This window comes from Ursus maritimus, unplaced genomic scaffold, assembly GCF_017311325.1.
Source record: "Ursus maritimus isolate PB19 unplaced genomic scaffold, ASM1731132v1 scaffold_27, whole genome shotgun sequence".
In the NCBI taxonomy this organism is placed as follows: Eukaryota; Metazoa; Chordata; class Mammalia; order Carnivora; family Ursidae; genus Ursus; species Ursus maritimus.
Window position 1 is genome coordinate 32,548,031 of NW_024425230.1, and position 18,878 is coordinate 32,566,908.

The 18,878-nt window shown below is 48.0% G+C and overlaps 1 protein-coding gene across 1 annotated transcript in view; it reads right to left on the bottom strand.

Moving 5' to 3' along the window:
• Positions 1-18,878, bottom strand: part of THSD4 (thrombospondin type 1 domain containing 4) — a 513,844-nt gene that overhangs the window by 446,779 nt on the left and 48,187 nt on the right. The window lies entirely within an intron of this gene.

An 18,878-nucleotide genomic window follows, 5' to 3' on the forward strand; every position in this document is an offset into this window, starting at 1 on the left:
ATTTGCAATTACCATCAAGTGAAACATTTTTTCCAAAATCCATTGGTATGACCAAATGCATCTTTGAAGAGGTTTTTAAAAACATTTAAGAAGATACTGGGCAGTAGGAATCATATGTAGGAGTCATCTTCTCACGTGCTTATAAAATAGACGGAGGAGCGCCTGGGTGGCTCAGTCAGTTGAGTGTCCCAACTCCTGGTTTCGGCTCAGGTCATGATGCCGTGGGTCGTGAGATCGAGCCCCGTGTCAGGCTCCGCACTGGCCATGGAGACTGTTTGGGATTCTCTCCCTCTCCCTCTGACCCTTCTCCTACTTGCGTACATATGCACACACACTCTCTCTCTCAAATAAATAAATCTTAAAAAAAAAAAAAAGTACACAGAGACGTGGGCTCAAGGGTCCTCCCTGCAGCCGTGGTGAACGGCAGGACACCAGAAACAACCTGGTAGGACAATGTTTTCCGGAACCAGCCCCTAGTGCAATTCTCCCTCTTAGTAATCCCTTCTTTTCCATACAGTGCTTCTGGAATGACCTTGCTGATCACAGCACCAGAGAAAACCCGAAGATCACCACTGGGAGAGAATCTGAAAAGCTAAGCTTTGTCAGGAGTCGAAGTGTGGGGCATAAAGAGCAGAGGTATAGGTTAAGAATATGAAGAAGATGCTAGGGCCTTGGAATTATCTTCTCAAACCAAAGGAAATGATGAGTTTGAATAGCAGGCAGATGAGGGAGGAAGTGAGAGGCAGCAAGCAGGGATTAGGCCGGAATGCTCTGGCCTGGGGTGGGGTACGATACAAACTCCAGATCCGTCTAGGAGCCTGAGACAGAAGGGACCTGCCAGCTTTGTGGGGAAGCCCTCGTCCAACATGCCACCCACATGACCAAGCCACGGGAGAGAGGCGTCATGGCGGAGGGGCCCACCCAAGGGGCCATCCCAAAGGAGAGTTTGTGGGGCTTTTGGCAGCAGTTACTGAAAAGGGTGGAAAGCAGACAGTGAGACAGAGCAGACACCATGCTCCCCTCACCAAGACTGTGCGCGAACCCCTCATCCAGGAGCCCCACCCCCCCCCAGGGGCAAGGCTAGAATGCAAAGAAGGGGGAGAATCCTCACACAAACCCTGAACCGATCATGTTGAACACGGAGTGTCTGAGCATCGGGGTCTCCTAGAACTGGCAGTTGTCCTGAAACAAGGGCTTATGAACCAAGTCTGGTTATAGAAAAATCAACTGCATTTTGGGTATCTGAGTTGTGACTTACAAATTATAAATGTGAGGGGCGCCTGGGTGGCTCAGTCGGTTAAATGTCTGCCTTCGGCTCAGGTCATGATCCCAGGGTCCTGGGATCAAGTCCCGCATTGGGCTCCCTGCTCAGTGGGGACTCTGCTTGTCTTTCTCCCTCTGCCCCTCCCACTTTTGCTCTCTGTCAAATAAATAAATAAATTCTTACAAATAAACAAATGATAAATGTGAAACACAACCCATGCGTCCTTAAATGGGGAAATGAGGAGAGAGTTAAATGATGGTACATGTAGGCACTGGAGGACCATGAGGCTGCTTAAAAGAACAAGCCAGATGCATATATACTGAGACAGAGTGGCCTCCAAAACACGGTTAAGTAAAAAAGAACAAGACGCCAAAGACACTGAACTGAGGATGTCCATGCTCCTGTTTGTGTGAAAAAAGAAGAAAAAGAACAGAGAAAAAAAATGTACATAGTATATGAAAATGCACATAGGCAGGACACATTTCTGAAGGGGAATCGCTCAAGAAAGAGGAGTGGAGGAGCCGAGACAGACTCATTTGTCATTTCTTACCCTTTGTACTACCATAAAAAAATGTCTTTTCTGTAGTAACCAAGATGTATAAAGAACTTACAAAACTCAACACCCAAAAACCAAATAATCCAATTTAAAAATGGGCAGAAGACATGAACAGACATTTCTCCAAAGAAGACGTCCAGATGGCCAACAGACACATGAAAAGATGCTCAACATCTCTCATCATCAGGGAAATACACAGCAAAACTACAGCGAGATACCACTTCACACCAGTCAGAATGGCTAAAATCAACAACACAGTCAACAAGGACACAGAGAAAGAGGAACCCTCTTGCACTGTTGGTGAGAATGTAAACTGGTGCAGCCACACTGGAAAATAGTATAGAGTTTCCTCGAAAAGTTAAAAATAGAGCTACCCTACGACCCAGCAATTGCACTACTGTGTATTTACGCAAAGGATAAAAAAACACTAATTCAAAGGGATACATGCACCCCCATGTTCACTGCAGCATTATCTACAATAGCCAAGATAAGGAAGCAGCCCAAGGGTCCATCAACTGATGAATGGCTAAAGAAGATGTGGGATATATATTTACAATGGAATATTACTCAGCCATAAAAAGAATGACATCTAGTGGCTCAGTTGGTTAAGCATCTGACTTTGACTCAGGTCATGATCTCCGGGTCCTGGGATCCAAGGCCATGTCAGGCTCCCCACTGAGCAGGGAGTCTGCTTGTCCCCCTCCCTCTGCCCTAACCCCCGCTCGTGTGCACTCTCTCTCTCTCTAATAAATAAATAAAATCTTAAAAAAAAAAAATGAATGAAATCTTGTCATTTGCAACGATGTGCATGGAGCTAGAGAGCATGATGCTAAGTGAAATAGTTCAGAAAAAGACAAATACTATATGATTTCACTCGTGCAGAATAAAAGAAATAAAACAAACAAGTAAAGGGAAAAAATAAGAGAGAGACAGACACAAATCAAGGAACAGACTCTGAACTCTAGAGAACACATTGGTGGGTACCAGAAGGGAGGCGGGTGGGGGACGGGTGACGTGGGTGATGGGGATGGAGGAGGGCACTTGTCGCGACGAGCACCAGTGATGTATGGAAGTGCTGAATCACTGTATTGCACATCTGCCACTAATCTAACACCGTATGTTATCTACACTGGGATTAAAATAAAAACTTGAGAAAATGTTTTTTTTCCTGCCCTTTGTACAGGCTTTCAATATACGGAAGCAATATAGAAAGGAAAATGCCAACCTGTTCTTCCACTGAATTTTTTAGAACATAACTGTGTATGGATGTGGGAGCATCGTAAGGAGCAAATACAGAACCCTCCCCTCAGCCTCGCTAAGGCTGCATCTGCTGTACAAACAACATCACAAGGACGCCTGGGTGGCTCAGCCAGTTAAGGGTCTGCCTTCAGCTCGGGTCATGATCCCAGGGTCCTGGGATTGGGCTTCCTGGTCGGCAGGGAGCCTGCCTCCCCCCTCCCTCTGCCTGCCACTCTGCCTATTCGTGCTCTCTCTGTGTCAAATAAATAATAAATAAAATCTTTTTTTAAAAATCACAAAGAGAAACCAAATCAGGACCCTCAATACTTAATTATGCAGACATTTTGACTGGATGTAAAATACCCACTTAAAAGCAGGCTGTGAGCCCCAGAGACCGAAGAGGCAGAAATCATCAGGGGACCAAAGGTTCCTCTGAAATGTCACTGTCCATATAGGAAAAGTCATATACCCCAGGAAAGATCTGAGATCAGTGGAGGCCATGGCCAGCCTGACGTCCAGGTGGAAGCTTGTTTGGAGTCTCGGGCACCACAGTCTGTAAGGAACGGCAGCGACGATCACGCCTATCTGGTACTTCGGTGATGACAAACACGCCAGTGCACATTCCCAGGCTGCCCAACACATCCCAAGTCAGGACCAGCCAGCTCATGCACTTTTGACTTCTCTCTCCACTGGATTTGTCTTTCTCAACACGGCCCTGGTCATTACCCTCAATTTCATTAAAACCCTCATGGCTCATCTCTGTCTAGAAAAAATAAAGTTCAAACCTAGGCGGTTTGAAGGTACATTCAGTTTGGTGCCCTGTTCCGCTCTCCATCATCTGGTCTCAGTCTGTCTTACCTGATTTAACTCCAGTCTTCAGCTCCCTCTCCCCCGCCTCCTCCCAACCCTACACTTTCCAGGCATCAGGGATCACTCTGCATTTCCCCAACACACTGAGCTCCTGTGCCTTGAAGGCCCTGCCTGCAATCGTATGCTACCTGCTCCTGCACTGGAGCAGCGTTCCAAGTTCAACATAAATATCAGCGCCTCGCGTGCTTCCCGAGGCGCCCCACACACTTAGTGCACTCGGGGGCTCAGGTGGCATACCCCCCTGCCATTGCAGGAACACCGCATCTGGGTAACATCATTAGGCAAGGGGCCTGCCTCCTTCATGAGTCTTCTGGTTCTTCAGAGCAGCGCTTACCCAGTTTCTTACGCTGTGTGGATAATCCCTGAGACCAGCAGCAGCTCTGCTCCCAGACATTCTGTGAACATTTGCTGAGATAACATATGTGAGAGACCACAGCTTAACTGCTCAACATTCTAACCAATGCGTCAATAAAGCCTACCTTTCTGGATCAATCAGTACAGATGAAAAGGCTCTGAATTCCAGGAAACAAGAAAGCAAGGCAGCCCCACACATCTGGTGGGAAGCAAAGGGAGCTGGTGAAATTGAAAGTCGGTTACCATTCGCCACCACTGAGAAAACCCCAAGAGCCCGAATTGCAGGGGAAGAGGAACACAAGGGAGCAGCCCCTGGAGAGCAGAACTGTGTGTTCACCAAGAAGCCATGTGGTCCAAGGCAAGCTGGACCAAAAGGAGTCATCTAAAACCGGAAAGAGAGGCCCAGGGTCCTGAAACTCACCCCGTCCCATTGTGAACAATGCAACCTGCCAAAGGGAGAGAGGAGAGCACATGTGAAGTTCAAAGAGGCTGTGAACAAGTGGTTTAGGTTGAGTGCGTATGTCTTCTTAGAGGTTCAGAAGACTGTAGCTCCTGCCAGAGTTGTTCCGGGCAATAAATGATCTGGTGTCTATGGAAGGTAAGAGGCAAGACTCTGACCACTTAGGAAAATAAAAATTAAGACGATGAAAACAAAAGCTTTCCTGGTAGCCTACTGTGCGGCACACACTGTCACAGACATTAGCCAGCGTGAACAGATCTGCTGCTGGGCCTCGCAAAGTGTTTCAGACCGCCAGCTAAAGACCTGCGTGAGAGTCAGCGGACAGGTTTGCTCTGGGCCTTCGGGAAAGAAGGATCTGGAAGGCTTCTAAATGGGGGAGGGAAGACAGAGGGAAGAAGAGGGAGAAGGGACATGGGGGAAGTGATGAGTTTGTGCTAACAAGAGAAAGGAAAGAAGTCTTTTCACAAAGGCATTCAGCAACACCACCAGGAGCCAAGAAGCAAACAAGCTAGCACAGGATGCCGAAGGGTGGTTGTAGAGGAGTCTTGAGTTTGAAAGGCTCTTTTTGTACCAGGAAGCCAAGCCTCAAGAAGACCCTATCCTCAGTGACACACTCACTAGTCTCCTAGGAGGGGAGATCCACAGGGCGGCCCCACACACACCCCTAAAAATAAAACTGAGGAGAAGTCTTGAGAACAGACCCAGCCCTTCTAGGGCAATCCTGGGAAAGGACTTAGATTCTGATTTAGGATATTATCATCAGGCTGCTTCTTCTTGCTTAGAGTGTTTGAAAATCAGTCGAGTGTCCCCAGGAGTAAGTCATCATTGTGCTCAATGGTGCCCCTGGGCCTCTGAGTGATCCTGGGTGGCCAGGACCAATCTTCAAGTGCTTTATTCAGTGTGGACTCAGACAGGGTAGAATAAAGGCAACTGAGTGGGTGTTCAAGCAAACCAATTTCAGACGAACAGAAAGCAACGGTGTCCAGCGGCTAGAGGAACACCACTCACAGTTGAGCAGGTTATTCACTGCACAAGGACATCTGGGGGTTGAAATCCAGTGTGCCCCCCCACCACCAGTGGAGAGAAGAATCTGGCTAGAGGAAGGGGAATCTTTTTGGATTCACATAAAAGTGAAAAATGAACTAGTGACGGTCCAACAGAGAGGCATTTCCAGCTGGGGCTAAGTGAACACTAGAGAACTCAGGGCCGACACAACAGCGCCACCCTCTTGGGCAGGGCATCCCTGAAAAGCAAGGAGGGTAAGAGATCAACTGGGACAAAAGCCCAGGTATTCCATCAAACAAGCCGGGTCAGCCACTTATTACCTGTGTGATCATGGGTAAGTCACTCCGCATCTCATCCCCAGCGCTCAGATGGGGCTAACAGTGCCCATCTCAGTGGCTGGCGTGCAGAGGCAGTGAAATAATGAAGGGAAAGTGACTAGCACAGGCTGTGGCCCTCAGTGGCCCTCCGTAAATGGCGGTTACCATGCTGGCCGCACTTCCCGAAGGTGAGAGACACAGAGCCTCCGACCTTGACACATGACGGTCACCGTGGAGGCAGAGAGCCAAACGTGGGCTGAGTGGTTACGGAGCTGATTTTGTGTGAGAGAACAGTCAATGCATTCATTTCTCCAGCGTAACTGAGAGGAGTCCTCTTGGGAGTCAAACCCGTGGCTGGTGTGGGATGTAATCCGAACCTGAGCTGCCCTCCAGGACTCAGGGGCTTAGGGGAAACCCAGTGAGATTACCTGTGGGGCACAGTGCCGGGCCCGGGCAGGTGCTAAACAAATGTGAGATCCTAACCCCTCTCCCCCAGGGACCCTCAAACAGTGCCCCCCGCCCCAGAGGCTGACCCCCAGCAGGTTGGAGCAGGTTGAAGAACGATTTTCTCTAAGTCCTGCTGAATTCATTAATATAACAGCAATCGTGATTATAATGCAACTTACATTTCTTGAACATCTTTTATGTGAAAGGCCCATGAAGGAAGCAATGGTATTTCTCTCTATTCTGGATGCCTCTCCTGCTCCAAATGTTTAAGCCACTTTCTATGTAGCCACATACCATACACCACTTCATTTTTTTTCTTTATCATAAATATGAAATATTTCCAGCATAATAACCATGTGTGAAAATGATGCATACCTTTCTTCCTTGCATTAGGGGAAATTATTTAGGTGCAAGTCTGTTACCCTCAGTTAACTGGAAGAAAGAGGGATTTGTTCTACAGTTTTACTCCATCCCCCAAAATACTGACTATCGTGTATTTACATAAACTCAGTATTCAGATAGCAGTGATTTTACAGAACGCCCGACAAATGGTCTATGCACGTTACCCCATTCAACCACCACTGCAAACAGCCAAGTGGGTCATTACTCCTATTTTATACACAAGGAAACTGAGTCCACAAGACATTAAACAACCTGTCCAAGCTGTAAGTCTGCATGAACGGATATTATTGTAATATTAACAAATGTGACCGAGTGAATGAATGGTAAGCTCTTCAGGAGCTCAAACAGCTGCAATACAGCATAGCTTATAAATACCAAATGCCATTCACAAAGGATTAGGGGGACGGACTGTTTGGAATGATAATTTACTGGAAAACAGGGGGAAGAAATTACTGTTTCCCTCCAAATCCAGAAAGAAAACATTTTCAGCACCAGCCCACAATGACCTGCGTTCCAGTCGTGGAGGGAAAGGGAAATCTCAGCTCACTACTCCTGGGTGCACGTGGCCCACAGGGGACCAAATGTTTCTGTAGGCAGGAGATTCGGGAGGGAATACAGACAGTATTGTGCACCTGGAAGTCAAACCATAAAGAGGAAAAGGAAAGCTCGAGGGGTAAGTCCTAATCTTGACCCAGGCCTGACCTAAAGGTCATTGGCGTGAGAGAAGAACTGGGGCAGGAAGGGAGAAAAACACAGTGGTGAAGAACGGGCTTGGAGGCAGACTCTCCTCAGAGTCCCTACTCTGTAGCCTCTGAGCTCTGGGCCCCAGGCTCGTCCTTCGACTCTCCAGTACAGAGTTCGACTCATACAGAAAAGGGACAATACGGACACTTGACTCACAAGGGCCCTCTGAGGTTTAGCTCCGAGCCTTATAGACCTCATTTCCCATGGCGGCCAAAACAAACTACCACAAACCCAGTGGCTTAAGACAACCGAAATGTATCCTCGCGTAGTTCTGGAAGCCAGAAGTTCAAAATCGGTATCAATGGGAAGTCGGCAGGGCTGTGGTCCCTCAGGAGGTTCTAGGGGAGAATCTGTCTCCTTGCCACTTGTGGCTTCTGTGGCTGTAGGGTTCCTCAGCCAGGGGCCCCAACATGGCGACCTTCAAGGACAGTATCCTCAAGTCTCTCTCTGTCTTCACAGCACTTTCTCTGCTGTGTGTCTGGGTATCAAATCTCCCTCTGCCTCTGTCTTATAAGGACACCTGTATCAGGCAGCATGATCTCCCCATCTCCAGATCCTTAACGTAATCACATCCACAACGTCCCTTTTTCCAAACAAGCTGGCATTTGCATGCTCCAGGAATGAGGACCTGGTACCTTTATTCAGCCCACGACACACAGCCCACCCTCAATAAACACCAGCTGTGACTCTTCCTGTTCCGCTTAACAGAGGGGAGAACCAGAAGAACTATTCGTTCGGGAAAGAGCCAATGGATGGAGAAGCAAGGGAGGACTCAAGAAGCCTGTGAGGAGCGGTGAGCACTTGGCCACAAGAACCCACAGAGAGGCCATAGAACTTGGGCCCCAAACCCGCTCACCTACAGCTAAATCACTTGGTGCCACAGTGTGTGGGACAGTCCCACAGTCTGGATTGACAGTGGGAAGAGTAGGGACATGGGGGTCAGGCAACGCTGCCTTCAGACCCCACTGTGCCCCTTACAGGAGGACCACGATGCTGGGGAGTTTTCTACCTCAGCTCAGAGTCCTCAACTGTGAAATGGGGCTGGCTGGTTGAGGCTCATATGACACATGTAAATGGCGTGGCACATAGTAGGTGCCCTAAAATGGTCGTCATCAGGACGGCTGAATCAGCAATGTGCAGGGAGGCTCTGTAAAGGAGACAACAGTACCCCATGCATCAGGATGTGTCCCCCATCCCTGTCCTCACGCAAAGGCATCTCTGGCTGCCACCAGGCGTGCGTCCAAGGAGAAACCCTAGGGGTCCCAGTTGCAAAATTGAGATCCCCTTTTTGGGACGTACATATTGTAGTCAGATTTTTTCCATAGCCCATCATATCTTTCTTCTGGAACCTGGAGTTATGAATGACTTGGAGGAAGTTCAACGCAGCATTCTTATGGCGAATGTGATCTTTGTTCTGATAACTAATGAAATACTTCTGACACTTAATGAAATGCCACAAGAAATGAACAAGGGCTCTTTGGAGCCTTGTCTGAGATCAGAGTAACTCAAGCTTAAAATCTGGCTCCAATCTTTCCTAACCTACAGGCAGAAATGTACATACCAGTGGGCCCGGCTCTGCTACAAAGCTCTCTGACTGAAAAGGGCCAAGGTTTATGATTTAGAAACCAAAGCGTATTAAAACACCGTTTATCTGGTTAGCATCAGCGGGTAACCTCTTGTCAAACAATTCAGGGACTAAGTGGAAATCCTGCTTCGGAAGGTAAAGAAACAAAACTTTCCCTGCAGGAGGAAATAAAGAGCACCAAAAATGCAGAGTGTGCATTTCGGACAGACATACCCGCTTGCTCTGCTAACTGTCCAGGATCAGCGGGGAGGTTTTCCAAGAAGAAACACAGACAAGGCCAAAGATTTCCCTTTTCCTTGCCATGTGGTTTCTGCCACCCTGTACGTAACAAGACTCCCTAGGTAACAACTGAGGGTCAGGAAAATGCCATGTGGCTTTGTGAACTTTAATTAACAGCAAGTTTTCTTATCCAGCATCATGAAGGGGTCCACTGGGCTCCAGGGGCCCTCAGGACAGAAAGAACATACTGCTCCAGAATTATTGATGATGAAATGCAAATAGCCTCCAAGAAGGTGGGCAGGAAAGAAAGAGTTGAAAAAAAACAAATGATTCCTACCCACAGCCAAGGACAGTTCCCCAGGGAGGCTGGAAATGGTAGGGAAAGCCTGTGATCTAGGCCTGATCCTGTCTGCCCTCTTCCCAAACTAATGGACCTTCCCAGTAAAAACGCACACATATGCACACGCACGTGCAAACACAAATGCATGCATGTGCACACACGTATAAGAAATTATAGAAAGAGACATGATGTTTTAAAACATGTCTTATGTTTTTCAAAGTATTTGTACAGCTATTACCTCATTTGACCCTCTCAACAGGCCTGTGTGGTAGACAGAGGACATATAATTATCCACATTTTATAGATTAGATTAAGTGATTCCCAAAGGTCATCCAGTTAGCAGATGATGGAGTAGAGACAGAAAGGGGGGTCTAATGACTCCCAGCCCCTGGCTTCCTCCCTCTGAGGTAAGAAATGTGAATGCTTTCAATGGAAAAGGGCCGAGCCCCAGGGAGAGACCACCAAGAGAAGGTCAGACATGTGGATGGCACTCTTAAGAAAAAGTCATGTTACGAGACAGAAGTCTCAGCGGAGCGCTTTGAAGGGTAGCGCGGTTGACGCATCTAGAGAGAAGAAACACCATCACATTCCTGAGTGTATCTAGAAACGTGACTGAGAGCTGTGTCTTCCAGCCACCTTCTTCTCTTTCCATTACTCTGCATGGCAGAATGGTGGTGGGAACATTTAAAACAGCAACTGGGCCTCGGGAACGTGCCAATACCGAGCGGGAGACCCTAACGGCTGGAATAGGATCCCTTTATTTCACAGATATGCAAAGCTAGGCCCAGAGACGTGACCTGCCCAAAGATAAAAAAAAGCATTCATGAGAAACGGGAACTGGACCTTGGACTCTAGATTTGGACGACAGAGCCCTTTATTCCACACCAGTTGCCTTGGGCATCCCTTACCTTTCATTTGATTAATGTCACTGTCCTTGATTAATACTGCATGTCCAAAGGACACTTAAAGGAGGGGTGGGGAAAGCATGGATTTTCTTCTTCTTTTTTTCTGGGAAACAGTGCTGCTAAATTTCCCACGGAAATTATCAGTTACGATGTGGGGCAGGGGCCGGTGGTCCTGCTAACACAAAAACTGTCCTATGACTAGGGTGTTATTAAGACCCCCAAAAGGCAAGTACTTTATGATAGGTTGGATCGTGCTCCCACCACCCCAAGATGCCCACGTCTGAACCCCCAGAACCTGTGAATGTTATCTTATGTGGCAAAGGGACTTTGCAGATGTGATGAAGGATCTCAGGGTGAGGAGGTAATCCTGGATTACTGGAGCATGTGTGATGCAATGACAAGAGTCCTTACAAGAAGGGGAGGTGGCTGACACTTGCAGAAGCTGATGAGAGGTGGAGCAGTGGGAGGAAAGGCTCATGAGCCCAGGAAGGCAGGCAGACTCTAGGAAAGGAAAGGGAAGGAAACAAATCCTCCCCTGATGCCCCCAGAAGGAACACAGCCCCGCTGACACCCTGATTTTAGCCCTCTGGCTTCCAGACTGTACGAGAATAAATTTGTGCTGTTCAAGTCTCAGCTCCCCAACCAGTAAACCCTGGCTCCTTGAACTGAATGAAGATGGGGTGGGGGGGTGGCATAGCCATTCTGGAAATCACCAGGGCATGAAGGAGAGATTTAGGCTGACTATACAGTGGAGACATCATCAGGCTTTAAAACAGAAAAGTGTTGGTCATCTGTATTAACAGGAACTATCTTTCTCAAAGACAATCTAACGCAATCCGCGTAGTCCTGCTTGACAGTCTCTCCCTAGAAAGGAGGCTTTGGACTTCCCCGGCCTTGCCTGGATGTTCCTCATATACAGCTTGGGCTCCAGCCCCATCAGACTGTTTATGACTTCCAGAACGTGACAGGCTCACACATGCCTTCAGGTCTCCACCCCTACAGTTTGCTTTTGGGGGAAACGCCCTCCTCACTCTTGGGCTCTGCTAAAATCCTTCTTCACAGCTCAGCTCAGTCATCACTTCCTCTGTGAAGCCTTTCCTGGCTTCTCCAGTCCTCTCTCTTTCCCTTTCCCTCCTGGGCTTGTAAATGTCTGTTTGCTTGACTTCCTCCTCCACCCCACCAGCATGAGCCCCTTGGGAACAAGGAGACTTTCTCGTTCCCCTTGTGTCACCAAACCACTGCCATACCCCATCCATAAAGTACTTCCCAGCAACTTCCCCCGAGAGATGCAAACCCATCCTTTAAGGAAATCATCCTTCACCATGAAATTACCTTGATTCCCCAAGAATGAGCTGCACCTCTGTGCTCTCACAGCCCTCTGCTCCCCCACAGGTGAAACACTCATCATACTCCATCATGGTGGTCATCCCTGGGCTACTTCCTCAGCAAACACGGAGCTCCTCCAAACCACACCTCCTTCACCTTTCTATCCCTTTTCTGTTAGCAGGGTGCCTCATTCACAGCAAATACACAATGAATGCTGGCTGAATTAAAATGGAAACAGAACACAAAAGGTAATTGCTAGGGGCGCCTGGGTGGCTCAGTCGGTTAAGCATCTGCCTTCCTCTCAGGTCATGATCTCAGGCTCCCTGCTCAGCAGGGAGTCTGTTTCTCCCTCTGCCTCTGCCACGCCCCTGCTTGTGCTCTCAATCTCTCTCTCAAATAAATAAAATCTTTAAAAAGAAAAAAAACATAATTGCTAGGTCATCTCTACTGATGAAGCACTTCAATCCAGAAGCAGCCTTTAAAAGAAAGTACATTTATGTTAAGATTTTGTCTGGCCAGCTGCCAACTGTCCCTAGTTGGTGTCTGCCCTGGGCTTCCCACGTAGACTTTAAAGCTCATGGTGGAGACAGTTTCAGTGTATATATACAACGTATACGCACATATATATGCATACTATATATTTTTAGTTATATAGATATAGATATTTAGTTATATAACTCTCTATATACAACCATACTAAAAATTTTAGAGCAAATATTGGAGAAAGATCCCACTTTCCCTCATCTCAGAGAGGTATTAGCTTATAAACCTTAGCTTAATCAATCAGTGCTACCTTTAATTTTGAAAAAGACTTTCTAGAAGTACAAGTCTGAGAGGAGCATAACATAGCCCCGATGGGTTTAAACCCTGACCCTGTTGCTCTCCTTCTGTGTGACCTTAACCTAGCACTTTCTCTCTGACCCTCGAGTCTGTCATCCCTCCCTGGGAACCATACCAGTCTACCACACAAGACTGTGATAAGGACGGGATAAAATGCTGCATGTAAAATGCCAGCCGATGTGCCTGGCCGGGGGCAGGGGCTCTGCCACCTCTCCTGAGTGCTTAGGAGTGGCCCAGCGCTGTGCATAAGCACTTTGTATGAATTATCTCATTCACAGCAGCCCAACGAAGCAGGTGCGTAACTATCCCCCGGGGGGGACGCACAGCGATGTGGCAGGACACACAGCTGGGAAGTGGCGGGGCTACACAGAGAAACCAGTCCTGCCAACTCCAGAGCTAAACTCTTCACTGCCACGCAGGCCTCTCGAGATGTGAGGGCTCCCGCTCCCACCTGTCACCTGAAGGTCTGGTTAAGAGACCGAAAACAAATGTTTGTTGAGACTGAAGACGAATACTGGACACAAAACAAAAAGCAATAATTGAGTACCAGCCACAAAGTGCTCCTGAGATGTGAGTGTGCGAAGTATGGGCAAGGGCACCCCCCCCTCCTCCAGCCAGACTACCTCCCGACAGGAAACTAGCTCCACCTCTCCAGCAGGTTCTGAGAAGGCCGCCCTCCCGACCTTTCTGACATCTGAGGGCTGGGGTACTCGGCGTGTCACACACCCAATGGAAACACTGGCCATGATTTTCACCATTGTAACATCCATGGTTCCTGGCTCCTACAACTGTCTCCAATGGATGAAAGTTCTCAACTTGGCCATGCCCACTGGTGGAGAGGAGGAGTGCTTCCTATCTTGAAAAATCTCGGCATTAAAGCCATCAAGCATCCCAGTCCCCAGATTCCAGCTGGTTCCCATGTGCAGTGATGAGGAAAACTGGCTGAGGAAGGTGAGCCTTAGGAAGCCCACAGTGAAGGAACGCCTGTTAGCAGGCTCTCCAGCAACCAGAGCAGGGAGAGTTATCTGACGTCGTCCTCAAACAGGAGTGGGGTCTATTCCTATATCCTGTCTTTGTGGAAGCTGACTTAAACTGGCCAATAGACATTTGCAACAGATTTCTGTTGGGTTGTGTACTTGGACTCTAGGCAGCAGCATGCTCTCTGGATTTCATCATCACCAGACATGTTGGGAATGAGAAAAAATCCATTTGGTTTCAGCACTATGAAAGGGAAAATCCTATAGTCACAGGGGCTCCTTCCAGCTCCCTCCAGCCTGCAGGCTCCCATTTCCAGAAATTGGGTGGGGGGAAGGGGCCCTTCACTTGCACAGGTAAGTGGCTGCACTGTGGCACAGGTGGCCGGGCTCACCGAGTGCCCTCCTCGCCCCACCCCTCCCCCTTCAGCCATCACCAGGACGTGGCCTTCCATATGGAGAGAGGGAAGACTTGGGGAATCTGTTGGCCAAGACCCGCAGGCTAAACTTGCCCAGTTCAGGGCCTCCCCAGGTGCCAGTGCTCTGACTAAATCCCAGGGGAGGCCACACTTTGTGGAAAGCTTTTCTAAGCAGGTCACACCAAGAGAGGGCAAAGGGCAGGGTGCCCTGGCCCTGGGATCCTGGCTGTACCCGGGCTGTGCTGCCCAGAGTCCTGCCGTCCTGGACTAGACCTCAGTTTCTGGCTCCCTGGCTTCCTCTGTGGCCCCAGCTCTCCACCTGATCCTTCCTGAGGAACCAGAATACTAACTGGAACTCCAACGCATGAACACCCAGCCTTTAAGCCCTAAAGGGAGTTACAGCTACAATTTCCTGAGCACCTACTACAGGCCAGGAAATATGATCACATCATTTCATTTAATCACTCAACAATCCCATGTGCTGGGCATTGTTATTACTCTCATTTGAAAGATGAAGCCCCTGAGGTTCAGAAAAATTATTAGCTTTACTAGGATCAGATCCTTGGGGAACCTCTAATAAATACTGACATGATTTCTTTTTTTTTTCTTTTTAAGATTTTATGTATTGGGGCACCTGGGTGGCTCAGTCGGTTAAGCGTCTGCCTTGGGCTCAGGTCATGAACCTGGGGTCCTGGGACTGAGCCCCACATCAAGCTCCCTGCTCAGCAGAGGGTCTGCTTCTCCCTCTCCCTTTGCCCCTACCCCAACTCCTGCTCTCTTTCACTTGTCCACTCTCTCTCTCAAATAAATAAAATCTTTTTAAAAATTTTGTTTGAGAGAAAGAGAGAGAGAACATGAGTGGGGGGAGGAGCAGAGGGGAAGGGAGAAAGAGGGGGAAAGAATGTCAAGCAGATGATCTCATGACCCTGAGATCATGACCTGAGCCAAAACCAAGAGTCAGGCACTTAACCGACTGAGCCACCCAGGCGCCCCCATGATTTCTAAGGCTTTTTAGAGTGTGATTTGCAGTATGTATGTGTATGCTTTAATGAGACAAAGGTCTGACATAGAAGCAAGTAGACTCAAGAAGTTCCTAAATATATCCTACCTAAGTGCATTTTACTTATTTTTCAAGGTTGGGTTCAAATCCTACCTGCTCTGTGTGGTCTGCCCTGACTGTTCCATCCCGCAAGGGTGTCCCGTGTTCCGAACCCTGGCCCTATCTCTACAGCTTTCCAGCTCGTGCAGCATTTTGTGGGTTTGCCACTCATCCACCACCACAGTGTCAGGCCACCAAGGACAGGGACTGTTGTTTCCAAATTTTTTGAACCCCCTTGCTGCAAAGATTTCCCGGCTACAAGAGCTGAACCCTGCGAGGAAGAGATGCAATTCATTCTAAGCCGTGACTTCCAAATCCCACCCACTTTTCAAGACGTGGCTCAAACTGTCCAGCCTGCCAGCAGCTTCTTTGACCACACCTGCTGAAAGTGAGCAGCTTCACTTTCAAAATACCCATTTCAGCGAAAAGAACCTGAGGGCCAGACCCCAACAGACCTACTTAGAATTCTGGTTCTGTCGCTCCTGAAGCAGGTGATTTTGAACAAGTCACTCCATCCCTCCCAGCCTCAGTTTCCTCATCTGTAAAAATGTGAATATACACCTGCCTCATCGGGTTGTGTGAACTGTAAATGTTACAATGCATTCGATATAGTGCCTCCACATAAGCCATGATCCAAAATGGTAGCCAGCATCATTACTATTACTATTTCATCACACTGTCTTATAGGGAAGGCATTTACATGCATGTCTTTTCTAACCTTCTAGATCAGTGGTTCTCCAACTCTGGAGTCTGTCAGAATCACCTAATATGAAGCTACCTAGGGCATACCCCAAACCTACAAAACAGAATCCCCAGTAGGCAGCGGAGATGGTGGGGCCTGGGCAGCTCCACTTTAAACAAGCCTCCCTAGCCCACTGCAAGTGATTCTGACATGTGCTCCCCGAGCCTGGAAAATTCAGCTAGACAATATTCAACTTCCAAATTTTTTTCCCCATAGAACCCTAAGGTTCCAAAGAGGTACTTCCAAACCCGTGGTTCCCAACCTTGGCTGGACTGCAACTCCTAGAGATTCAGATGTCAGTCTGGGATGTGACCAGGGTTTTGAGACTTCTCAAAGGTGGACGGAAGATTCTAACGGTCAGTCGGCCAAGGTTGAAAATTACTGGTCCATTTGCATGCCCTCTGTGACAAATTGAGCCCCATTATGACACTGATTTTACAAAAGGACTCTTATGCTAAAAGAAAAAAAAAAAGTGAGTTTGCAAACAGCTGGTCTAGCCTGTCAGTAAGAGCTTTCGGCCCCCAACCTGGCTTTCATTCACCTTTGTGTCTGTCCCGGGACCTTACAACATAGTAAATACTTAATAAATATTTGTTGGAAGGTTGAATAGTTCTGTTTTATTTGTTATCTGGCTCCAATTAAGTTCTCGGTTGCCTAGCATAACAACCTAACAGTTTCTTAAACATCTAAGCCTTAACAGCCTTTGCCTCAAACCTCAAACCTGAAACAGAAAGTGGGGCAGACAGCCATCCAGCGAACACACTGACATTTCTTCTGGGGTCACATATACTATGCAAGTTCCTAATGACTGATAAATATAAGCAAATGTGATTCTCATCAGCTGGGAAGAGCGTGACAGTTGTCGGCAGCGCAGACCTCCCAGCCTAATATTTGGATTGTTCCATCTGAAACTGTCAAATTACAAGAGCATGATAAAAACTTGTAGGAACTTCATAGTAAACAGTAACTGGCTCCCTGTCAATATGTTAGGAGAAAAAAATCTCCCGCTGCCAAAACACAGGGGCCAGAATGCCCCTAGTACAGGCCTGCAGCCAACGAGAGCCTGTTCCCTGAGTAGCCCCTCTGGATTCTCGACCACAGGGGCTCTGAGAGAAGGCCCTGAGCACTCCAGGGACCCAGGAGCCAGGGCACCTTCAACTCTTAGCTTTTCCACCGCTCTAGGGCTCTGGGAGTCCTTTCATCTCGTAGGCCCTCAGATTCCTCGTGTGTAACAGCTACTTGATTGGGTCCCTAGAGCTATGACTGCCTGGGTTTGAATCCCACCTCTTGACACACTGGCTGTGTTGCTTTGGGCAAGTTTCTCCACTTCTCTGGGCCTCCTTTTCCTCACCTCTAAACTGAGGATATTAGAGCTATTTCATAGAATTGTCAATGTCAAGGGACAAGAACAGTGCCTGCTATAGAAGAGGCATTCAATAGACCTTAGCTGTTAATAAACCTGCAAACCTCAAACCAAGAGATTTTGAAAACCAAGCTTTCGTCTTTCCTTTTCTCCTTATGTTTTTGTTGGTTTGGTACCAAAATTCACTGGGCGGCACACCTGACCTTAAGGGACAAAAGACTAGCAGGATCTTTTTTTTTCCTACTTAATACGAACTTTCAGATGTTTCACTGCAGAAGTAATAACGCAGTCGATTATGGGACGCTGCCCCATACCACAGAAGGAATGCCATTAATACGTGAAATATGCCCTGAATTACCTTTAAAAAATCTGAGAAGTTCTGGATTCTAAAATGCATTGGCCATAGGACTTCAGGTAAGGGAATGGGGAGCTATCCTTTCATGGGGTTGTGATTGGATAAAAGGAAGGAAGCATCCTTCCAGTGGATCTCTCTTTCCCCTTCCCCTGACAGGCCATGCCAGGCCTCAGAACCCACAGCTCTTCCCTTCTATTGACCCAAATTCGGTATATCTTTCAGAACTCGGCTGAAGCACCTTCCCTGTGAAACGGTCCTCTCTGAACTCCTACTGACCATGTCAAGAGCATGTGGCTGGGAGCATGCTGGGTTCCATCTCCTCTACACCTCCAGGTGGCTGGCACTGACAGCCTACTGCACTGGGCTGAGAAGGACCCTCCTGAAGCATCTAGTCACAGTGGGAAAGGGTGGTCACCGAGGCTGATGTCTGAACCACAGTGACAGGAGGGGTGAGGCAGCCCACCTGACAGCTCATTCCACCTGCCCTGCCTGGGATGAACACTAACTCGGCTTGATGACTAAAGTACACAATTCCGAAGCACAGGGGTCATATCTTATACTTCCCGTTCTTCCCCTGTTCCTTTATTGTTGTTCCTGCCTTTGTATTAATAAGCTCTCAGAATCTATCGTGGACCTAGGAGCACTCAATAAATACTTCTGAATGAATGCTGAGTCATCTGTAAATATCTGTTGATTAATTCATTGACATTGCTACCTTTCCCCTGGGCACAGCCCAGTTGGCATATTCCTGAGGGCCTAGCCACGGGAGGCATTCTAGAGCTACACAACTGTTTTAATGCTGCCATGCAACCAGACTACGCAGACTGCAAAAAAATGTCTAGGTCCTTCATTAGACATATCCTCAAAGCAGCGAGTTCACTCAAAATTCTCTGGAGAAACCTAGAAAACTGCATCCTGAAACCAACGGTTTGGGAGCACGTGTGACTCCAGACATTGTTTGTCCAAAGATTCGAAACTCGTATCAACCCCGGCACTGGAAGGCAGTTTGTCTTGCGTCCTCTGCTCACATCCCCCCCCCCCCCCCCCCCCCCC